The sequence below is a fragment of the Squalius cephalus genome (genome assembly GCF_949319135.1).
Source record: "Squalius cephalus genome assembly, chromosome: 5".
NCBI lineage: Eukaryota > Metazoa > Chordata > Actinopteri > Cypriniformes > Leuciscidae > Squalius > Squalius cephalus.
This window is the reverse complement of record NC_137126.1, coordinates 23,603,096-23,628,212: the sequence shown is the minus strand read 5'-3', so window position 1 is coordinate 23,628,212 and position 25,117 is coordinate 23,603,096.

Here is a 25,117-nt window from a genome sequence, read left to right as displayed (position 1 = left end):
CTTTATGTTCTGTGAACACAAAACACTCAACCTCACTGTAACTGACCCTGCATAAACACTTTCAATAAAAGTTAACACAAAAGATTTGAAGAACCACAGGCCTTGAGGTTTGTGTGAAGATGAACTGGCCAGATCTGTTTTGCTTGAGCAAGAGCGGATCCAAACGGACCGCCTGCAGTTACTGTAACGCCCTGCCGAACAGGGTGATGCAGCTATTTCCGTGAGCGTACAATACCAAAGGAATGCACAGAACGCCATAAAAGAGAAGCTGGATTCTAGATTGGAATATATAGAGGAGAACATTAATCTCTGCTAGAGGTTTTCCTTTTGTTTCTGGAAGACTCTTTCCAGGCTGGATAATTCTGTCCTTCATGTGTCCACCTGTTTTTTTTTCAGGAGATTTTTTTTTCCTCTGTCTTTTGTACAAAGATTTGGGAGGGAAGCAAATGTGTAACGGATGTGCAGTGATGTGATCTACCGAACTGATCTGTTCTTAGATACACTAACCTTTACGGATTAGAATAAATCAGAGGTGAAGTCTCAGCCTTCAACCCCCAGCCTTCTTCTTTTATTTTCTCTCTTCTCTCTCTCTCTTTTTGTGCAATCCCACATGTGCTCAATATATCACTTAAAGTATATCACCTTATCCCTTTGTTTATCATCTCCCAGGATAACTGTGTGGAATCCTCATGCTCAAGCGTTCCATGTCTATAGTATTTCCAAACGTATTTTACAAGAGATCAGTTACTGAGCTTAATGCTTTGCAACAGCAGCGCTGGTAGCGCACATGATATCTTAAATGTAACAATCAAAGAAGCATGCAAGATTTCGGTATTTCCGCTGGCCTACAGATGTGCCGATGATTCTCTCACCCCATCTTCCAAAAGCTGTAATGTCAGTTTTGGCAAAGAAAAAAAAAAACTTCAAACACACTAACATCTTATCACCATGTGTCAACATGAAGTTGAATACAGAGCAGATTTACTGTGGCTCTTCAAGCTATTTCTACTAATTCGGCTAGTGTGTGCACTATTTCTACAGTATGTCACTAATCATATAAGCAATTTGGAGGACAGGGCACTATTTTTGAACTCTTCATCATGTTCCTCAAACCATTCCTGAACAACATGTGCAGTGTGGGAGGGTGCGTTATCCACTTCCACCAGGAAACATAATCACTCAGAGCATCACACTCCCTCCACCGGCTTGTCGTTGTCCCACACTACATCCTGATGCCATCACTTCCCCAGGTAAACGGTGCACACGTACATGGCCGTCCATGTGTTGTAAAAGAAAACGTGACTCATCAGACCAGGCGACATTCTTTCATTGCTCCAAGGTCTGTTCCGACCCTCGCATGCCCATTGTAGGGGCTTTCAACGGTGGACAGGGGTCATCATAAGAACTCTGATTGGTCTGCAGCTACGCAGAGCGTGATGCACTGTGTTGTGACACATTCCTCCCATAACCATCATTACAATTTTGTGTGACTTGTGCCACAGTAGACCTTCTGTTGGCTTGGACCAGACGGGATATCCTTTGTTGCCCTCGTCATTTTTTTTGGGTTTGTCCCTCTTCAGTCCACTGTCGGTAAATTCTCACCACTGCTGACTGGGAGCAACTCACAAGCCTCGCTGTTTCAGAGAGACTCTGACCCAGTCGACTTACCATAACAACTCGGTCCTTGCAAAGTCGCTCAGATCTTTATTCCTACCCATTTCTCCTGCATCCAAAACGCTGATTACAAGAACTGATACCATCTAAAATACCCAGACCATATACTGTATGTGGCTTTGTTAGGAGATGATCAACGATTCCCTTCACCTGTGTATATACAGTATAATAACAAAAACTACTGTTAGTAATGTATCATTTCATCACAATACCATCTGATCACTTTAATTAACAAAAGCCAGATCCTTAAGGATGCCATTCTTCAGGAAGTTACATTATTTTTGGTGGGAAAACAAAAGCAAAAATGACTAATAATGAATTTTGTGATGTTTTTTAGAATTAGTATTTTTTAGTAATTTAGTATTAATTGGCACTCTTTAAAAAAATTCCATACATAATATCAGAATGGCAAAATATATCTTCTTTTTATCTCTTATTGAGACAATGACTTTAGCTCTTTATTTCCTGTTAGGCGCCCTGCTAAATACCTTGCCATTGTTTGAATATTCAAGCTATAATTAATCAGATTCAAGTGTATGAGTGTGACCAGGGCATATTTTTTTATTTAAAGAGCACATAGGCATTGCATAACAGAAATGACACATTAAATACTAAGACAAACATTCATTTTTTCAATTAAAAGTGTTATGCTAATTATATAATTTAGCATGAAATAATATTTTATTAAAGGATAATAAACTGAATAGTGTTAAAAAAATGTCACTAGTGATCTCAGACTAGTCCTCACACATGTGTAAATTATGACTTTTTTCCACACTGAGTAGATAAATTAATAAATATATTGCATGTAATTATTCAGCTGAGCTCATACCATGTAAACCCTCTACGGAAATGATTAATTTCTAAGTATTATTAATTACCTATGACCATCTTCTAAAATAGCATTTTTTGACATTTGAATGAATGGAGGCTTCCAGTGACTCACAGACTGTATGTGCACGAACAGAGCCAAAGAAAATGAAGGACTAAAAAAAAGGAGTGACACTGGAGATAAATGAGCTTCCTTTCTGCAGGCTGAGAAATGAATGTGGAGTCAGAGAGGAATAGGACGTTCCATCCCACACGTCAGCCAATCAATGCCTTCACAGAGAGATCGGCGGTGTCTGCTTCTGTACGGCTGGCTGATGGGACAAATGGGCTTTTGAATGATGACGAACAAGTAAAAGACACGTCCGCATTCAGTCGGCTCATGGCCAAACCTTAGCAATAGCTGCCCAGAGACTTTCTAGTGACTATTGGACAGTCATGAAATTGTTCGCAAATGTAAAGCAGTTATATTCACTTGGCCAGTACCTGGATTTTTATTTGGGTGACAAAGAACATTCCAACAGGACAGGCCTTACAAATAGCCAAAGACAGGCTCTTACAATATTATCAAGATATATGTTTAAAGATTTTTTTCTAACAATATTCCTCGCCCAGTGCTGTTAAAATCATATATTTTTTCAGTAACAGTAAACAGAAGCTCAATAAGTTTCAAATTTCAATATGTTTTTAAGAACAGAATAAGGATTTTGTTTTACAGTGCTTGTCCCAGATTTGTCTTACACTTACACACATCTCAGAGAACATGTCTGTTCATTTCTCTTGTGAAAAAAAAAAAATTGAAAAAAGTATTGTATCGAATAGACCACAAGGTCAAGAGGGGGCAGCCAGATATGGTGTGTTAATGTGACCAGGAAAAGTGGAATTAGTTTTAATGTTTCACATGCTAATATTTTTACAGTCTCCCACAGTTTTGTATTACATGACACTGTAGAGGAGGAGGAGGAGGAGGAGGAGGGGGTGGTCACCTTTCAGATATTGAAACCTTATGAACACTGCTGTCAGTGTTCCAGCTCCATGTCTGCTTGAATGGAGATGCACATGCAGCTTTCTCTCACTCTTTCTCTTTCAGTGGTTATTTAATGTCCACATGCACCCGGGTGAAAATGTTAATATGTTTTCGAGTGCAGAAGGGATGAGGGTGCAAATCTGTTTTAGGAAACAGAGTCTTGTTTGCAGAAAACAAAGAGGGTGTTTAAGTGCTGATAAGAACATGTGGCAGTATTAACAGAGAATACGTTTTTCATATAGGAAATTTCCATGAACTAAAGAATGGGCTGGTCTGAGATGGAAAATGTTAGCTTTGTGTAGATGATAAACAGCAAGTGTGCCACATCAGATGAGCTCTCATTATTGTGATATTGCAAAATATAATTAGTATATTATCACAAAAATTCAGTGTCTAAAATTAACAACACCTGCCAAAAGCAGATCAATTTAGATCATTTACAATCCAAAATATTTATATTATATTTGACCTGAAACACTGGGGTATTTATAAATACACAGACTATCAAGAGGTTAACGAGGCAAAGGTGAGACTGATTCATTACTATGGTGATTAACAAGGGTAACTAAGGAAGCCAAAGCCACTTGAAGGCAATCCTGCAACCTTAGCCGGAAAAAGCGTAACAGTCATTGACAATTGTGTGACAGGTAGCATTCAGTTTACGGCACTTCTCGTTCATTTCTATGGTATCTGAAAACAGTGATTGACTGTCGCACAACTCTTAACAAATCAAGGCTGTAATGTGATTGGTTGTCAGTGCACATGTGATCCAAGTTAGTTGTTATGCTCTTTCCAATGGTAGAGCTGAGGACCCTCATATCTCCCAATAATAAGACCGTCTCTGAAGGAAACAAAGTCAGACAGGAACTAAACACAGGAAGTGAAAACATGTAAACAATAGAAACAGCAAAACACTTCAAAATAAAGCTCCAATATTTTGAAACACAAAACCAGTGAACATGTAACAACAATGGGACAAAAATAATACTAAGAAAAAAATATTTAATGACTCCAAAATGTAACAAGTAAAAGAAATAAAAGAAATAGGTTTATCACATCTGGAGAAAAAATAATAATAATAAAAACAATTATATATATATAATATATATATATATATATATATATATATATAATACACAAAACAGCTTGTGAGACAATGAGAAAAGGAAAAAGAGAGAAAGAGAGCCAGAAAGTGAGGGAGAGCAGGAACTCATCTATCCTATCCCTGTTAACGCTCCTGCAGCTCAAGAAAGCAGTCGATCATAAACAGATAGCTCTGGGTCAGTGAGAGTTAATCTTCATGCATACCTTTCTCTGAGATAACACAGCAAAGCACAAGAAAAGTCCTTTCTGTTAAGTATGATTTGTTTAGAGAAATACATGCAGTGTTGCCAGATTGGAAATGTCCAAGTGTCGTACCAGCAGCTCAAAATGATCGTATTTGGAAGAAAATTATCGTACACGAGTCAAACGTACAGAATACATCTATTTATCTAGACCAACAACTTTTTGACACGACATGCAAATTACTTTATTGCTAAATTATCGACCTCAGCTTGAAAACAACTGACCAAGAGCCGCGGCAGGAACTTTTTATTAGCTTCTTTTTTTTCTTTGCAAAACATAAAGAGATGACATGTTTATGATATACAACTTTGTATACAATATACAAAAGGAACGTTAACTTATGCTCGTGAGAGAGAGTCATTCTCCACGATGATTGGCCGAGAAGACGTAATGTCAGATGAGATGTAAGACATGCGTAACACCACGTTCATGTTCTCCTCACAATTATGACGGTAGACGTAGAATCCACAGCTAGATCAATGAGTATAGAAGCCTTATGATTACAACGACCATCATTTGAAGTGTCACAAAATTCTGAAATTTTCGTGCATTATGGGATTTTTTTCATTACTGATCAGAGGTCAAATGTATCGTACAAATACAATAATTATCGTACGTCTGGCAATACTGAATACATGTAATACACTCTTATTGAGGATATTCATATTTAAGACTCAGGGGCTACAATCCTTGTATTCTCCAGCACAAAGAACATTTAACTTGCTTCATTATCAACCGCCATGACCGCGAATGAAAGCTTGTGTCCACACTTAATTTTTATTTTACAGTCAGGGTCCTTAATTCAGAAAAGTTGATCCATGTTTGAAAGCTACAAAGCAGCTCCAGTTCACAAAACGCCGACCATCTGATTAGACACATGTTGAAGTCATTGCTGTTGACTTCCACTCCATCCAAGAGTTGCATCAAAGAGACGCTGACAGTCCTCATATAACATAATCCTTGGCAGGTGGAAATAAAACAACAGATCTGGCTCAACTATGCATCCTATGTGGTGAAGAGAGAGAGAGAGAGAGAGAGAGAGAGAGAGAGAGAGAGAGAGAGAGAGAGAGAGAGAGAGAGAGAGAGAGAGAAAAAGAAAAAAGAAAGATAGAAAGAGCTGAGAGAAAAAGTGAGAATGAAACTGTTAACTCCCACAATGTTTATGCATAATGATATAATAAGTAATTCATAAAGCTAAAATGTAATTTAAACAGTCTCATTTTTGAAGAATGACCATATGGTTTGATGACAAACGTTCAACTTCAATTTCCTAAGAGAATATCAAATAAATCATTAAGACGACATGTTTAACTGATTGGTATGAGGATATTGGTGGATAATCAAGTGACATTACTTTGTGCACATTCGTCCACAACCATCAAATCACAAACACAGATGAAATGCACAGTCACAAATTTGTGAGATGGTCCTGTTTGTCAGTCACATGATAAAGAAGTAGGAAAACTAATCATGACCAAAGGAGTGAAAGGTTATGCTGAAGCAATTAGACCTTGGTGGTGGTCCATGAGTTGGCCCATAAAACAAAAGATCTAAACCAGACACAGAAAGCAGGCACTGTGCTACAAAAGGAGGAAAGATGAGTCAAATAATTTGTCACTGTTGAAAAGCATTGAGCTGAAGAGGTCTAAATCAATTTTAACAGCCTCCAAAAAATATAGGTATTATAGGTATTTTATATGTAAACATTGCTAATCCTTTTTGAGGAATCCTGGCATGCTCCTTACAAAGATTTTATTAGACACAGTGATAAAACAGAATATTATTGGCCTAAAACATGTCATGTGCACATGTGTTAGGCGCTGTTAGGGTTACAGTCTCTATGTTATCGCCAGTTAGCTTGTAATTGGAAAACCATGTTTCTGAAGGAAGTGAATGATATCAAAGCAAACTGAACAAAACTACAAAATCAAGACCAAAATTACATCATGGCACAGGCCTTATAAAATGTCGCCATTTGGCAATAGCAAAAATGTTTTATGACAAAATGCTATCCAGTGTTTTAACAGGGTTGAATAGCCATAAAAGGTTTAAATCTTTTATGTGTTCTTTCCTCTTTGCTGTTTCTCACAAATACTTGATTTCACATATGATTTACAGCAAAATCAGGCTCTTAGATATACAGTATGACATTGAGCAGTTGTCACTGTAAACACTCAAAATAATTAATTGGCAAACATAAATTAGTTCAATCAAATGAACTTTTATGAGTATTTAGAACTTTCTTTTTCTTTTGAGTTCACAAAACTGACACATTTTAAGTAATCTGAATTGTTTCATTGTTTTGAGTTATATGAATATCTTTTAATTTAGACAAACTTAAATTTAACTGAAACTGGGCTGGGATTTTTATTTCCAAGCATGCTTTGCCACACAAAAGGGAGAGTAAATGCTAAAATTAAGTGTTACATAATGTTTTTTTCTGTGCAAGATTAATGTTAAGTGGGAGATTTAGTAGTGTTCAATATTTTGCAATGCTAATTTAGAAGAGTTTGTAATGATGTTTTTTTGAAGAATTTTTTTAAAGAAATGTACACTTTTATTCAACCATATTATGTCAGAAGATTTCAAATAATGCTGTTTTTTTAAACTTTCTATTCTTCAAATAATCCTTGAAAAAAATATACCATGGATTCTACAAAAATATTAAGCAGCACGATTTTTTTTTACAACATTGACAATGATAAGAAATGATTCTTGAGCAGCAAATCCTCATATTAGAATGATTTCTGAAGGATCATGTGACACTGAAGACTGGGAGTAATAATGCTGAAAATTCAGCTCAAGGAATAAAATACACTTAACGTTTTTAAAACAGCTATTTTAAACTGTAATTTGAAAAAACATTTCACAAAGTAAATGCAGCCTTGGTGAGCATAAGAAACTTCTTTCAAAAATATCTCACCAACACTAAACTACGTATATAAAATGATTAAAAACTATATCATTTTTTTTTTTTTTTTTAAATGTGATTGGAAACAAATCAGTAGTTTATTCTGGGTGAGTTTTCACACAGTCCCTGTCAGTTTTAAGGAACACAGTGACAGAAACTAAAGCAAAGACTCGGATGTAGAAGGTCAGTGACATGATCTCAAGGGGAAACATTCCCCACCTCGGTCCATTATAACCTTAATTTGGGTGTAAAACTGACAAAGGCACTTTGGAGATTTATGTGCTTCTTTGTACTGTCGACTCCCATGTGTGCAGCCTGTTAAGATAGTGACTGGACAGGCTAGCTAAGACTTTTTAACACAGTCCACAGACACTTTTAATCTGCCTAACACTCACTTGTTTAGATTAGATCTGGCCTCCACACATGGAGAAAGCATAGAGGGCAATTAAAAACACACTCTATCCCTGCCGGTGGCCTTTTGCACTGGCAATGGCTTCCACACTTTTGAGCAGGGGCGCGTCTGCTAAACAGATAAAGCGTTGTTTAGCTTCTGTTACACTTTGCCCACCATCAAGCAGAAGTTACACATCCATCCACTTGAAGCGCCCTCTGTTTATTTGCTTATACAGCTTGGTAGGAGGCCATACGTTTGGTCGTTAAGACTTTGATTGCCACCTGCACCTGTCTCAGACAACGCTGTTTGTTACAAAGTCTGCTACTTCATTCGGAGCTGCAGGGGAACATGTGATGGGCGGGGAAGCGATGGCTCTCTCTTACCGGTCTGTTTGAATCAGCCTTTGTACAAAAGATGGAGTGAGTGGCCGTAGGGTAATTCTACACCGCATTTACCTCTAAATGAAGCAGCAGGATGAAGTGAGTCATTTGGTTCAGATAAACAAATTTGTGCAAACCTCAGCTCTGCACGGCTCTGGCCTCAAATGTGTCTTACAATGCAGCGCAAGTACTTCAGCATGATATGACCGATAGTAAACTACTGCTATAATACTGGTTGTATTCATTTTAAGAGAGTGATTTACACAGTGAAAGCCATTTAATCCATTTTTTAGCGTGTAATCCTTAGTTCTGAGTCTTAATCGTAGTCTCTAATCTTAGTTGGTCCTATTGACATAGGATTACCTCATAACCAAGAAATATTACAAAGATCTGTTCTTGAAACACATGGTACCTGTAATTCTAAATGATATTCCCTATTTTACATGCCTTCTGCATCACTTCATATTTGTGGACGACTTTATTTCTTGAAATTGCAACTTCATATCAACAGTGTAACTTTCTTTACTCAATGACAGTAAATTTTATTTTTTACTCTGACAAAATGGGCTTCCATTATGTCTGACAGCAAAATATGCAGAGGGCCATTTTGTATTAACCAAAATATTTATTGCAGCTGCAAAAAGTGGTTATTTTTCTGGCAACATATTGTGATGTGTAAGTGGAACGCATGTAAGAACAGGTCTGTTTTGTTTCCTTCATGGTAAGCCACGCCATGCTATGCCTGAGCGCACAAATCATTCTTGTCTTCCACGAGAGCCCAGCTATCTAGTGTAGGAAGATGCTGTAATGACATCTAAATCAGTGATTCTCAATGACTGCTGTTGTTTTAGCATTTGACTTGCTTCTGTTTTACTGCCAGACCGCTTTTGGCTCCGGATTTTCCTCTTCAGAGGCCAACAACATGCACCAAATGTTTCACATTATCGGTGTGAAAATCCCCCAATTCTTTCGCTTTTTTTCCTTACAAGTCCATACATCCGTGGAAACTTGATATTTCATATTTCATTCTGGTTTGTGGATGTCATCACGAGAGATGCTGGTTCACATGCAACTGGCCGCCCGAGTCCTTTGATCAGCCTGACCACGACTAATTACGAATGGAGAACAACTGAAAGAAATATCGAGAGATTTCATGGGAATTGGCGCAATGGCTGAGCTCCCTAATTCCAAACGGTCACTGAATGACCATTGAAGAGTGTGTCTTTTCAAACAATGTTATGGTGTCAAATATAAAAGAAACAACAACTCCGATGAACTGCATTAAAGTACTACATTTGTCAATGTCAAATAAACATCACTTCACACAACAATTAGATTCTGTTCTAAAAAAACATGTTAAAGATCCAGATTGAAAGTGATCTTACTAGAAAGGTGTTCTGTCAAATGTGACTATTTGAGCTTATAACTAAAACCATGTCAAAACTTTGACCAGGAAAGGCGAACATATGTGATTCAGAGCATTCGAAATAAAAACCTGCAGCTCTGGAAAACAATATCCCTGAGCTGAGATATCAAGGGAAAGATGTAAAAGGAAATTTAAAGCAGCATAAATGTTCTGAGTGTTTAAGAGTGGTGCAAAGGTCCCAGGGGTCTCATCTGGCAAAGGCCTTTGTTCACAGGGCAGGATGTATCCAGCGAGATAGTTTCCTTTCCATAACATTCCTCGTCTCAGATGTGCTCCATTGTATGCTTGAGTTCCTTATCAATTTACTAAAAAACTACAGTCTTTATCTACACTTTAACCCAATTGGGATTCCAAGATTCCTTAGAACGTACAAAAACGAAACCGGAAAAGCTAAATACGAGCAGCTGAAATGGCATGTTAGTCCATATTGTGTCTGTGAGGCATTTCTAAAAGGCTACAGATTTTTTTCCAGAAGAGTTGCCAGGTCAAGCCTGGTCACAGCAGCAGGTGACTCAAGTGAGGTCATTATGTGGTCGTTAGGGTGATTTGAAACCAGCAAGCAACTGCTGGGTTCGGAGGTGAGAGCTGTCACACATCCCACAGGAGTGTTTTTGTTTTCATTCTGCTTTCTTTTTTTCCAGGGATGCTGTCTCACACCAGGTTTTTACATGCACGTTATCTTCAAAAAGAAAGAAATTAGCAAAACTTGGCACTTTAGACATGCGTTTGGCCCCTTATTGACAACAGTGATTCATGCCATTTCAAAAATCCCAAGTTTGGAAGAAGGATTTTTCATAGACGTCTTAATCGACACAGCTACACTGCTGGTTTTGTCATCAGCGTTTCCATAATAAATCAGAAAATTACAAATGTGTGTCGTACTTTTGTTTCAATTGTTCACACGGACAAATGCAAAGCATTTATGGATCCGTGAAACCTATGTTTTGGCTGACTTTCCCAGGCCATACTGTGATCAGCCTGGATTCATCTTACATCTCTTTCTCCCCTCTGTTTGCAACAGGTTCACTGCCATAGAAAGTGAACTGTTCCACATTAAATCCTCCCAACTACCTGTCTGATAGTATGCCAGCTGAATCCCTCAAAGTCTGCCAGGTCTTCCCTGCAGGGCTGAAGAGCACAGAGAACCTTGGCCTTCATTCAGTTTTATAGTGACTGAATACACAGCGGGTGGTATTTAGAAAGGCAGAGGCAAATATGGGTCTATCTATCTATCTATCTATCTATCTATCTATCTATCTATCTATCTATCTATCTATCTATCTATCTATCTATCTATCTATCTATCTATCTATCTATCTATCTATCTATCTATCTATCTATCTATCTATCTATATCAATTATCAAGCACAAATGTTCATAAATGTTAAGGGGGATAGTTAACTCAAAAATAAAAATTCAGTCATAATAGTACTTGTGTAAATGCCCGGTTGGTCAGCCCCTGTACTAGACTAGATGCCCATTGTGATTCCCCTTTTTAGGTGATCCCATATGTGTATTTTCCACGGTACGGCTTCCCTGTTGGCAAACCCGTGTCTTTCCCTCAGCAGAGTCCACTCTGCCATCACTGTAAACGGTATTGATGCCACTCCTGCACAAGGCGTACACTCATATATAGTTAATATGCCCTAATGGTCAGTCCATGTGTGCAACTCCACATGTCACCTCCCTATGGGAAGGATGTGTTCTCCATAGCATCCCTTTCTGGTTGGAATAGGCACTCTTTCCCAGTGTTATCCAATAGTCTCACTGTACAGGATTAGGGTTAATGGACAATACAATACAGGCACAATGCAACAAAATAGATTCAATAAATTCAAATTCAAAGTATGTATAACCATTCTGGTTGTCAAATGTTAGTAGACCATGTTCATAGTTAATGTGATGAACTACACCTGTGCTAACTCTGCTTGTAAACTTAAAACTGACTTCATTTATCCGCTAAAAATCACCTTGACACTGGTTAAATGTATCTACAAACATAAAAAGTTAGTTTTGAGTAAAGCTCAAGCATAATTTGCATGCAAAACTACTTACAAAATCTCTGATTGCATTACACAGTACAAACAAACATCTTATTTTGGGCATGACTTGTATGTACATTCTTCCTCAATTTATTTCCTAAGCATCAGCTACAGCTTCTTCTGTTTCCTGGACTTCTGAGTGCAGCCATCACATGTCACACAAGTATCTAACTACTGTAACCAAGTCAGAACACATGGGTCGATGAGAGCACACTAGAACTGACAGTCGCAGAGTTATGAAGTTTGTCATGCTGGAAGATTATCAGTTGGGGAGTGAAAACACATGTGCGCTTTAATAGCAAAGAAGAAACATAAATGTTGATCGATTCATAACACTGCATGTGATTTATTAAAAGGTAAATAACCCACAATGCCAAAACCATCTCTTTTTGTATATCAATTCCTACACCAATTAAAGTCTGTTACAGCACCCCTTTTTTAAATAAAGTTGTTGTGATAAAACTTTCTATATAGGAGCAGAAAACATGCCAAGTTCTTCAGACAGGCAAGTGAAAAATGTGCCTCTGTTGACAGTTCAGATTTAAAGTTGCTATGGATTGAGGTAAGAAATGGCCTGTGTTGAAATGGCCTCAAGCATTCCAGTGTAAAGACATGCAAACCGATTTGGTTCTACACAGTGTGGCCATATAATATCGAGCCACCTGGTCTTGGCGCTTTTAATGTGGGAAATTTCAAACTAATTCTACTTCAGAGCATCAGCTGGGGTTCCCAAGACAATGCACCTGATACTTAAAAGAAGTTCACAGGACTCTACGGAAAAACAGATCACTCCCATGAGGATGATCCTTACTCTCAATCTACAATCCACGGGCACCCCTTAGACTCAGACTAGGCACAATTACACTCACTACTTTTTGTCAACCTGGATGAATTTTGACCTTAATTTAGGGACAGAGGGAGCGAGTCTACTATATGTTCAGGGAGATCCATAGACCTCAGTGCAACATGATTGTGATGTCACAGCAGATGCTTAATTTAATTTACCCCCACCCACACAGCTCTAGTGTATGATTGGAATTATTTTGACATTTAACTGCATAACACTTGTAAGTGGACTGTTATAGTTTATTGTAGTGTTATAATTTTCATTTGTGTAAAATGTTCCAACAGCCCAAGCATACATACAGGCCTATAGAATGGTGCATAAAACAAATTCAAAAGGAAAAAAAACTGTAAATAATAAATCAGCTCCATTGCGAATCCAAGTGATCAAGGGCTTAGGACCATAGACAGTATATAAACTGGACACAGCGACCCCATTGGATTCAACGGAGACAAGTGAAGTCAATTAGAGGCACTAACTTCCTGATGGCCGAGCGTACTGCGCAGACTCAAACTGAGCTTGATGACGTAGATGTCACGTGAGCAAACTGTCTGTCTTCTAGTAGCTGTGCCAAGTGAAATCTGAATCATTCCCTTCCGAAACTTGCAGAGACGGAGAGTGTGAGTAGGAGGTGTCCATGAGCTAGGAGCAGGAGTAACTTTTGCGAAGTATTCTGATTAATTACTTTGTCATTTTGCCTCCACGTCCCCCTGATTGCCCGCGAGCTTCTCCTCCTGTCCATACGGTAATTCTCTACTGTGCGACAGAGAGTCGCGTGGTTATGACGCAATCGTTAGCCTATTTTTACAAAAACTGCTTCTACGGGGCCATAACGTAAGATACAAGGTAATGGAGCCTTTTATACATTTTCGTGTTTCTTTAGAAATAAATAATGGACAAATGGAGTCTTTAAACGCCTCAGATGTAAAGTTATTCGCTGTCAAAGTGACGCCAAAATGAATGGGAGTCAATGGGATGCTAACAGCAGGTGATGGTCTGCTAGCCAATGGCGGCGCCCGGGGAAACTTCAAAATAATATGAATCCCTGACCCCCTGCTTAGGACGTTCCATTTAAAGACAATTCAAAGGTTCTGCCAGTAGGGCACTCGTGCAACTTAAGCAATGACGTGCATCTGAGTAAACGAGATGGAGGGAAGTAAGGGAATGGAGGGAAGGGCATACAAATTTGACTTAAAAGAAACCCAGGATAATTTGTGTAAATAAACTGATTCAAAAATATGATTCACAGATTTGATTCCCACCACGGCACTTTAGGTTGTCTTGTTAATGAAATATTTAGTTGAATGCTGCGGTTCATAATTCGATTTGTGTATTCTAGTTTTATTTAATCTTATTTAAAGTAAATGTCTCCAAGTAAGTAATTATCTGTTTAAATTGAAAACTGTCACCTGAGATGTTTTATCGAATCAAAACCCAATTGTTTTTGTGAAAGACAAATATGGCTCTGGTTAAATTATACAACTGATACATCAAAAACAAAATAAATATAAAGATGTGATAAAATATATATTTAAAAATAATAATAGACCTAATTTAAGGTAGCTAACTAAATTGTACTTAAATGAATAGTTCACCAAATATTATTTCTTCTGTGGAACATAAAAGCAAATATTTTGAGAAACATCTGTTTACTTTTTTCTGCCGTCTGTTTACACACACTAATTTTCGTCAATCGGATTGAATCCAATCCAATTTCAGATTCTGAAAGTCCCGTTTAACTTGCAACTTGCAATCAGATTCACATATTTGTTTACACATGCATTGCATGTATTCCGAACAAAACTTCAGTGCATGTGCATTGCCCAGTTGCAGTGCTCAAAACAGCAAAAACCTATAATGTCACCAGAGCTACCATAAGTACAATAGCCATTTTTGCCTTTATGAAAGCTGACATATACAGTGGGGAGAACAAGTATTTTATACACTGCTGATTTTGCAGGTTTTCCCACTTACAAAGCATGTAGAAGTCTGTAATTTTTATCATAGGTACTCTTCAACTGTGAGAGACTCTAAAACAAACATCCAGAAATCACATTGTATGATTTTTAAGTAATTAATTAGCATTTTATTGCATGACATAAGTATTTGATCACCTACCAACCAGTAAGAATTCCGGCTCTCACAGACCTGTTAGTTTTTCTTTAAGAAGCCCTCCTATTCTCCTCTCATTATCTGTATTAAGTGCACCTGTTTGAACTCGTTACCTGTATAAAAGACACCTGTCCACACATTCAATCAAACAGACTCCAACCTCTCCACAATGGCCAAGACCAGAGAGCTGTGTAAGGACGTCAGGGATAGAATTGTAGACCTGCACAAGGCTGGGATGGGCTACAGGACAATAGACAAGCAGCTTGGTGAGAAGGCAACAACTGTTGGCGCAATTATTAGAAAATGGAAGAAGTTCAAGATGGCGGTCAATCTCCCTCGGTCTGGGGCACCATGCAAGATCTCACCTCGTGGGGCATCAATGATCATGAGGAAGGTGAGGGATCAGCCCAGAACTACACGGCAGGACCTGGTCAATGACCTGAAGAGAGCTGGGACCACAGTCTCAAAGAAAATCATTAGTAACACACCACGCCGTCATGGATTAAAATCCTGCAGCGCACACAAGGTCCCCCTGCTCAAGCCAGCGCATGTCCAGGCCCGTCTGAAGTTTGCCAATGACCATCTGGATGATCCAGAGGAGGAATGGGAGAAGGTCATGTGGTCTGATGAGACAAAAATAGGGCTTTTTGATCTAAACTCCACTCGCCATGTTTGGAGGAAGAAGGATGAGTATAACCCCAAGAACACCATCCCAACTGTGAAGCTTGGAGGTGGAAACATCATTCTTTGGGGATGCTTTTCTGCAAAGGGGACAGGACGACTGCACCGTATTGAGGGGAGGATGGATGGGGCCATGTATCGCGAGATCTTGGCCAACAACCTCCTTCCATCAGTAAGAGCATTGAAGATGGGTCATGGCTGGGTCTTCCAGCATGACAACGACCCGAAACACACAGCCAGGGCAACTAAGGATTGGCTCCGTAAGGTCCTGGAGGTCCACTCCATCTCAAGGTCCTGGAGTGGCCTAGCCAGTCTCCAGACCTGAACCCAATAGAAAATCTTTGGAGGGAGCTGAAAGTCCGTATTGCCCAGGAACAGCCCCAAAACCTGAAGGATCTGGAGAAGGTCTGTATGGAGGAGTGGGCCAAAATCCCTGCTGCAGTGTGTGCAAACCTGGTCAAGAACTACAGGAAACGTATGATCTCTGTAATTGCAAACAAAGGTTTCTGTACCAAATATTAAGTTCTGCTTTTCTGATGTATCAAATACTTATGTCATGCAATAAAATGTAAATTAATTACTTAAACAAATGTGATTTTCTGGATTTTTGTTTAAGATTCCCTCACTCACAGTTGAAGAGAATCTATGATAAAAATTACAGACTTCTACATGCTTTGTAAGTGGAAAAACCTCCAAAATCGGCAGTGTATCAAATACTTGTTCTCCCCACTGTATGTTAGAAGAGCTTTTTAGCAAATATTTAGTAAATCAGTCTACTCCACTGACCAGTTGCTGTAAGATATGAGACGTAAATAAACATACACAAGTTCATATAACACAAAACAAATGTAAACATGTTCCTCCTGTACAGCAAGGTATTTTTGAATCTGATTTAGAAAATCAGATTCCAGCATTTACGTTTGAAATTGTTTCCTGCTGATCAGATTATTGCAGGTCGAAGTGTCATTCCATTCAAGCTCATTCGGATCTATTGAGGTGTTTGCATGAAGGTTTTTCAGTCCGATTAAGCCATCAATCTAATTACAGATTATTTGGGTGCATGTAGCTACCTTGTCTCATCAAAGCACAGCAGGTGAGTGAGTACAGATACACTGTGTCTCTTCAGAGGTGTTGAACACCTGAAGATGAGGAAGATTAGGGTTTAGGGTTCACCTATCATGGCGTTTCCTACAGTATGTCCCAATACAGCACTGTTTTGAATGTGGTTAGTAATGGCTGATGTATTCTCCACAGTCCATGTAACTTGAGGAGGCCGCTGTTTCTGCCTGGAGACACGTTGGATCGAGGCCACAGGGTACTTGACTCTTTCAGAGTGAACCTGTAGGTTGCAGCCACCACTGGGGTCCTTCAACCTCAAATGCGAACTCCATCAAAATATCAGCTCTCCTGTGCCGGAGACACCCTGCTCATTTCTGCAACCCTTAACACCTATGAAACCAAACAGCCTGAATACCTCCACAGGCCTTTATTTATTACTGCTCAGTTTTACAAAGATTTGACACAAAAGAGTCATAAAGATTACAAGATCCATACACCTTTCTATAAAAAGGTGGCAACCAACTCAAAAGTCAATGCTATTATTTCAGCAGGTCTTTCTCATTCCTGCAGTAACATAACACTCTTTTATTAACCTGGTTAGTGGAAATGCAGAGCACCTGCTCTAAAGGGGGGGAAAAAACTTTTCCCATTCTGGGTAAATGCTGGGGTGTAACTAAAAGTAGAGAGATTTCTTACCTATATAGCATTTTTTTAAAGTGTAGCTTTTCTAGTAACAAGCTAAATAAATAATACGGTGAAGAAAATGCTACAGCATATCAGTTTTAAGAGCATATTGTGTTATGCATGCAGCGCAAACTGAAAGAAGGGTCAAATCAAACAAGCTCTTCTAAACGATTCTCTCTCGTATATGTTGGAAAGTCTGAATCATTATAGTGAATCAGTTTGTTTGGAGAATTGTGTGTAAATGAAATGATTCAAAATGATTCACTGATTTGACTCTCATTGAACTGATTCAAAAATACATTTTATTGTTTTGATTCTCACTCATTTTTATGTTCTTCTATGGAACATAGAAGTTGTTTTGAGAAACATCTCAGTTTTTCTACACAATGGAAGTCAGTGGGCTCCAATTTTGTTTGGTTTCCAACATTCTTCATAGTATCTCTTTTGCGTTCTGAAAGAAATGCACACTGGAACAACATGAGGGTGAGTAAATGATGACAGATTTTTCATTTCTGGGTGAACTATCCCTTTAAATAGCATTTATGTGGTTAGCTATTTCAAAATATGAGTCGCTTGTATATAGTTTAGCAAACAGTTTAAAAGTTTACCCAACACTGATTCTCATGTCTCAGAATTTGCCAGAATAATCTTCTAATGGAGAGAGAAACATTTTTGTTACTCAGTATTTCTGACAATATGGGTGGGCTTAGGGGAAAGGTGCAAGTATGCATTCTCATGACGCATTACCGAGGAAGGGATTGAGGACCCATCAAGCCATCAATAAAATGCACATCTTTCACATGTAGAAATACCAGACCATCCGTCACACAGCAGGCAGTCGAGACTCATGTGCACGTCCTCTAAACCAAATCACACAACCATACGGAACATGTGTTCTCAAAATGTGACATCTTACCCACACTGCACCTCAAAGCGCAAGATTTCAAAGGCCCACAGCGGCATTTATTGTGTCTACCTGGACTGTATATTTTTTCGCAAAGCAGTTTCGTTTTTATCACCTTGAGGAACAGTTTAGACTGGTACCGTTCACGTCACACATAAACTCTTTGTTTAAGCTGTAAATGTGTAGGCGTATGTGTCCCGTCACGTTACATGTGCTCTTTGTGATGATGGTATGATGATTTAAAGCATTCAGTGTTATTGAGATAACATCTTAAGTGAGTCAGTTGCAGTTGCGTCTGTATCTTTTGGAATCACATCAACTAGAGAATGATATAAACTGCTAGATTGTTGGGAAAGATTGTGCTAAATTTCCCCAGATGACCACTACAACGTCTAAATATACCGCCATTAACCCACATTGTATAACAGAGGAGATAAGAGATGATAGTATAGCAGAGAAATGATACAGAACAGAGATAATGTAATGTTAGATGGCCACTTTCATTAATCAGATGCATCATAGGTGACAGCAATGCTAATGTTTCCACTCACACCTCTAAAAATGCTCATCTAAGCAAAGTTTAAGATCAAAATGCCTCCATCTTGTTAATAGAGGCGTGAATTTAATCACAGTCTCTGAAAATATTCCCATAATGGTCAGAATCTCGCAGTTTCTCAGGTAACCTCTCTGATGTGCCAAAATGCAGCAAACAACACCTGCATCCAAAAGTATTTTGCCATGCTTCATCGCTGCGATAGATACACCACCACTGAAAGAATCCAGGGACTTTCTCAAGAAAGAAATGACCAATCAGACATAAGGAAGTGCACGGAGACCGACTCCATCTGTCAAGTCCATGGCCGAGTCATGAACCCTCCTCTTCCTCATGCTTTGAGCAGTGAATGTGAGCTCTTGTAAAGATACCTGCTGAACTGCCGCTCTGATTAATGCCTCCAGATATCTGACAGGCTTTGAAGATCTTTACACACATGCATGCAGTGGGTCAGTGGTGGAGGCCGTGTGGTGGCGTGATGTAATTTTGTTTGTGGATGTTATAGCTGTCCTCATGTCCTGCGATTCTGTCTACTTTCGCGATTGCCCTGATAGCTGTTCTGGTACGGGTGCAAAATGTAATTCAGGATCAAAGCAGAAAACACAACATAGAGATAAATACAGGCGGTGTTCTGTAGTGCTCAGTCAGCTGGTAGATAAGACACATAAGAGGCTTAAAGGCAAAACACTGACAGAAAAACACATTTCACGAAACCACAATCTCAGCGCTTTGTGGCAATTTCACTAATTGATTGAATCAATAATGACCAATGCATGATTTGTGTAGCACAATGAGAAAGGCTGGTCTTGGACTGATGGTATGAAAAATGTTAACAGAACATCAGCCATAAATGGGATACATATGCTAAAGCACTTTGGGAATGATAGAACAAACTCTCTTTCCTCAATAGGAGAGAAACCTCAGGGGAATTATTAAGACTTCCTAGAGTTCATATTTGGCCTTGAAATGGTCTATAAACGGCCAAATGATATCAAGCTGTGCTGGGGTATATTTTGAGCCATTCGTTTTTGGTTGGAATATTACTCATTTTAATAAAATGACATGCCTGCAAGAGGAATGATTCATTTAAGGTGCAAATGTCTAATTATATTTAAATGAGACAATTTTGTTTCTCAATAAAACCACTATTTTGAACTTTTTATAATTACATTTTTATATACAGTATATTTAAAGTGATAGTTCACCCAAAAATGAAAATTCTGTCATTATTGACTCACCACCTCAAGTTGTTTCAAACCTGTATTCATTTTTTTCTTCTGCTGAACACAAAAGAAGATATTTTGAAGAATGTCAGAAACCAAACACTTGATGGACCCCATTGGCTTTTTCTTCCATACTATGGAAATCAATGGAGCCAATCAACTGTTTGTTTACCCATATTCTTCAGAACATCTTCTTTTGTGTTTATCAGAAGAAAAAAAATCATACAAGTTTGGAACCATTTGAGGGTGAGTAAATGATGACAGAATTTTCATTTTTGGGTGAACTATCACTTTAAATAAAATAAATATGGCTACAAAGGTACTATTAATTAGGCTATACTATATTGTTTTACTCAATATTTCTCTCTCTCTCTCTCTCTCTCTCTCTCTCTCTCTCTCTCTCTCTCTCTCTCTCTCTCTCTCTCTCTATATATATATATATAGTGTAAAACAATATAGTATAGCCTATACTAAATATAGTACCTTTGTAGCCTATTTATTTTATTTAAAGTGATAGTTCACCCAAAAATGAAAATTCTATATATATATGTATATATAAACTTTCACAAATGAGAACAGTCAGTGCAGCACTGGAATAATCTTACCTGTTGTGTGTTGTTTTGTCATCGGTTACAGTTTATCTTTGAAACAAGATTATAAAGTTTGTCTATACAAATACAGGCAGCCCTTGTTTATGTAACAGATCATTTTAAGAGGTGCATTCTCTTTATCAGAAATCTGTATTTACCAACAAACACTGTTTAGCTGTTCAGTTCATTGTTCAGCTATTGAGCTATTTTTCATGGATGTGTAAATACAAGGTCAAGATGTCTAACACTTTCTGAGAAATATAATTTTACTTAACTGGTATTTGCAACTAAAAACAAAACATTACATATTTAGCATAACAATTCTTTACCAGATAGGCCTATAGTTCCTGACATTAAGATTATGAATTGAGCAAAAGAAAGCATTTATTTATACAAATTAACCACAAAATACATATTATACAAATGACCTAGTCTGCTTCTAATTCTAAATGAATCTATTGAATCTAGATAATAGATGTTTATACTGTACAAACTGTATTTTCTATTCCCTTACACTAACCCTACCCATTACACAAAACTTTCTGCATTTTTACATTTAAAAAAAAAAAACATAATTTAGTATGATTTATGGGGACCCAAAAATGTCACAATGAAAAGGATTTTGGATATTGCCATCTTTGTGGGGAGAGAGACAAACACACAAAGATAGACAAATTAAGTCAATTAACAATACCGTAAAATAAATAAATTATAATACAATAAATATGCTAAATAAATTATACAAAAACGATTAATTGGACTACAGTGGCTGCAAAATATGTTTTTTTTTTTACTTCCAGAAGCAGGTGTCAGTAATGTGACGGTAATCAAATATTTGAATATTTGATGTTTTACTAATGTAAAAGTATAAAATAGATTTAGTTCTGTGTAATGGTAATCCGGGAACTGCCATCTTTGTGTCCTTGAGGGAAAGGCAAATCTGCCCATGCAATAAGTGTGCTTTAAGTCACTTTGGATGACCAAAACAGTACACGTCATGTCAGTTATTTTAGGAAAAATGACTGTTTTTTTCACAGAATATAGTGTAATGTTGTTGGGCAGTCGACTTTCCATAGAATTACAAACTAGCTCTGTATCAGTTAAGGAATAGCTATAAATGCATTTATTTAATACATTTAAATTGGAATCTACACAATCTGGTATTTTGCGTGAGCAATTACATAATGTAAATGTAACTTTATGTGTTTATATGTGTTTTTCCCCCACAGAATGTTGTTATTGATAGCATTTTTTGCCACTTTCTTTGTTCCTTTCTTTGTTCCTGTTTGCCAACTCATTCCTTAAACACAAAATAAAATACACATTTTACTCAACATCCGCTTCAGTTATAGTTACAGTAGCCTAGGATCAAGGACACTGAACCCCCCCCCCCCCCCCCCCCACCCCCAAAAAAAAAACCCAAACACACACAAAAAAAAGCATATCTCAGATATCTGAAGAGGCTTGTTACATGCTTCTGTGACACTTCCAATCAGCACAAGCACTAAAGTGATAGTGAAAGACAAGGAGGCAGAGGCCCAGCCCAGTCACTTTGCCTGGGCGCATTCATCACAGAAACCGCATCATGCTTTATTCCAATAAAGCCTCGTGAAACAAGAGCTGATTTCTTGCTAAATTCCAACATTAGTCACAGGTCCATATTTCAGGATTAGCAAAGTCTATGGGGAGTAATTGTTGCCCTAGGAACGAATGAGGCCTGCCCGGGTTACAGAACCACTCAATTTAAAGACATTTGTTTAGACATTGCTTTGTAAAAAAGAAAAAAGTACTGTTATGCTACCGGATCAACGGCCACAAATTCCAGTCTTTGTAGCTGTCAGTGATACCTTGTGAGTGATGCCTGAGGGGCAAAAAACAAAACAAAACACATTTTTAGAGGAGATTTTCACTAGGTAAAGAGGTTTCAACGTATGTTAGAGTTGTCTAATGGTTACCTTGCAAAGGCTAAATAGTTACCCAAGTACTTGAAAGATCCAATTTCACAAGTTTATATGAGGAGGATCAAGACGGGAAACCTTTCATCATAAAAGCACTTAAGATCCATGCTGATATTCGATAGAACTTAATCACTGTTTAGAAAAAAATGGCGCCTGTCTAAGCACTCTTGGATTCCTTCATTTCAATGAGTGGATTGTGATTTCTTAGGGGACTTGCATTGACTCGTATATGATCCCCAAACATTCCAGATCACTCGTTCATTCATCCGTTTTCAGCACTGTGCTAATGCTCAATGTGCCTCTTGAGACTGTCTTTATTAGCAATTCTGCATTAGCATTTTAGGCCCATCCACGCTGACATGACATTCCATACTCTATAGCTTCAATCATATTCATTTTAACCATAATATTTAGTTAACTCATCTTCTGTGGTTTAACTGAAAGTCAACCCCCGTGACCCCCGAGCACAGTGAACTCTATGTATTATTGAATATTGAATTATTGAATGCACTAAACGGATATAATGTGAATGTGACTGAGTCTTATGTCACTCCATGCACTATAATCTCACAAGGAAAAAAACACAATGACTATTTTTGTCAAATTAGCAGTGCTCGGTTATTTGACAAGATCTTGACAGTCAGCATAAATTATTTCACAGTAAGATATATCCTTAACCTTTCTATGTGACATCTGTGGCCTAAAAAATGAGGCAAACTTATCTTATAATAACTTATATTTTTTTGCGGTCTCATGTGAGTGACAGGTTGTCCTGTCTTCACACCAGTAAACACGTCATCAGAGAAGAGATGTCGCTGCAAGAGGGAAGGTTAAGCTAATTTGAATAAACATTACAAGGGCAAGTGAATAAAAAAAGAAAGAATATGTACACAGATAAATCATTTATGAAAAATACTACAATATTCCATAAAAATAAGATTTTTAATTCTGATTTGATGGTGACTTTCAAAAAAAAAAACTTTGTGTAACATTATTTCACAGTTTCCATGTTACATGTTGCATAATTACAATCAGCTAACTGTAAACTAAACCCTAAACCTACAGCAAGTACATGTTGTTAATATTACTCAATAATTGTTTGTGTAATTACACTGTAACAAGGACACCTTCAAATAAAGGGTCACACTTTATATTAGGTGTCCTTAACTACTATACTTACATCAAAAAATAAGTATAAATGTACATATTGTGTACATTTTGCATTGCAAAACACGGTAACACTTTATTTCGGTGGTCGGCTTGAGACATTTTACTAAGTATAAGTAACTATTCAACTACATGTCACCAACCAGTCATTAGAGTATTAGTAGACAATCTGCCTAATATCTGTTAACACTTTATTTTGATGGTTCCCCAACAGACATTCTACTGACTATAAGTAACTTTGCAACGTCAACTTATTCTATAAGTTGAAATGCAGTTGCAAAGTTACTTATAGTTAGTAGAATGTCTAAAGTGTAAACCAAAACACATGCTGCTATTGAGGTGGGATACGGTTGAGGGCATGGGTAGGTTTAAGGGTGGGTTAAAGTTTAAATGAAGGCTCAACAGTGTAATTATAGATGTAATTACAGAGATCAATTACAGCTGTAATTACATGCATTTTTTTTTTTCCAAATACAAGTACAATGTAAAAACACATATGTATTGAACAATAAGTGCATTGTCATTGTGCACTGTATGTGGCATGGGACCAAATCAATTGTAACCAAACATTGTAAAATAATTACTTGGATCAGTGAGTGGGAAACAACAAGTCAGCGCAACCCTATATTTGATATCTGTGATAACCTGTGACTCAGATGGGAAATACTGTAAAAGTAATGTGTGTGACAGGGTCGATATGATTAATGATAAAATCTTGACAGCGTAAACTTTGAATCAGACATCTGTAGAGAGCAGATCTGTGTTATCAGACAATCGGGGGAAGTTTCTCTCTGTGTTTGTGCACACTTACCAGGTGAAGTTGAGACTTGTAGAGCACCACGGCCTTGAAAGGCATGGAGAAAAGCTCATAAGGACTGTTTGGAGTTTGGACACTTGAGATCTTGCTGTGAGGGGATGTTGCTGCTTGGTAAAAGGAGAGGAAAAGATAATCAGCTTGAGCAGGATGGGGGTGCACAGTGTTCAGTTTGGGACTTCATGGATTTGACCTTGACCAGCATGCAGGCAACTGTTAAAAAGAATCTTATGCAAAGAAAAAGGTTGCTTTTTGTCTTGATGTCCTCAACCACAGTTTACAATTTCAACATATCATTAAAATACTAAATACACAGAAATAAACTGATACTAAATGATATCTGATAATAATACTGATACTGATAATATTCTTTACTACGGGACTTTTTTACTCTTGAAAATCGAAAGGCAAAGTGATTTTAACACTGTACATATCTGCAGTGTAAATTTACAGATGTTTTTTTTTACATAGCTTGTTTTTACAGTAATTGTTACCGTGG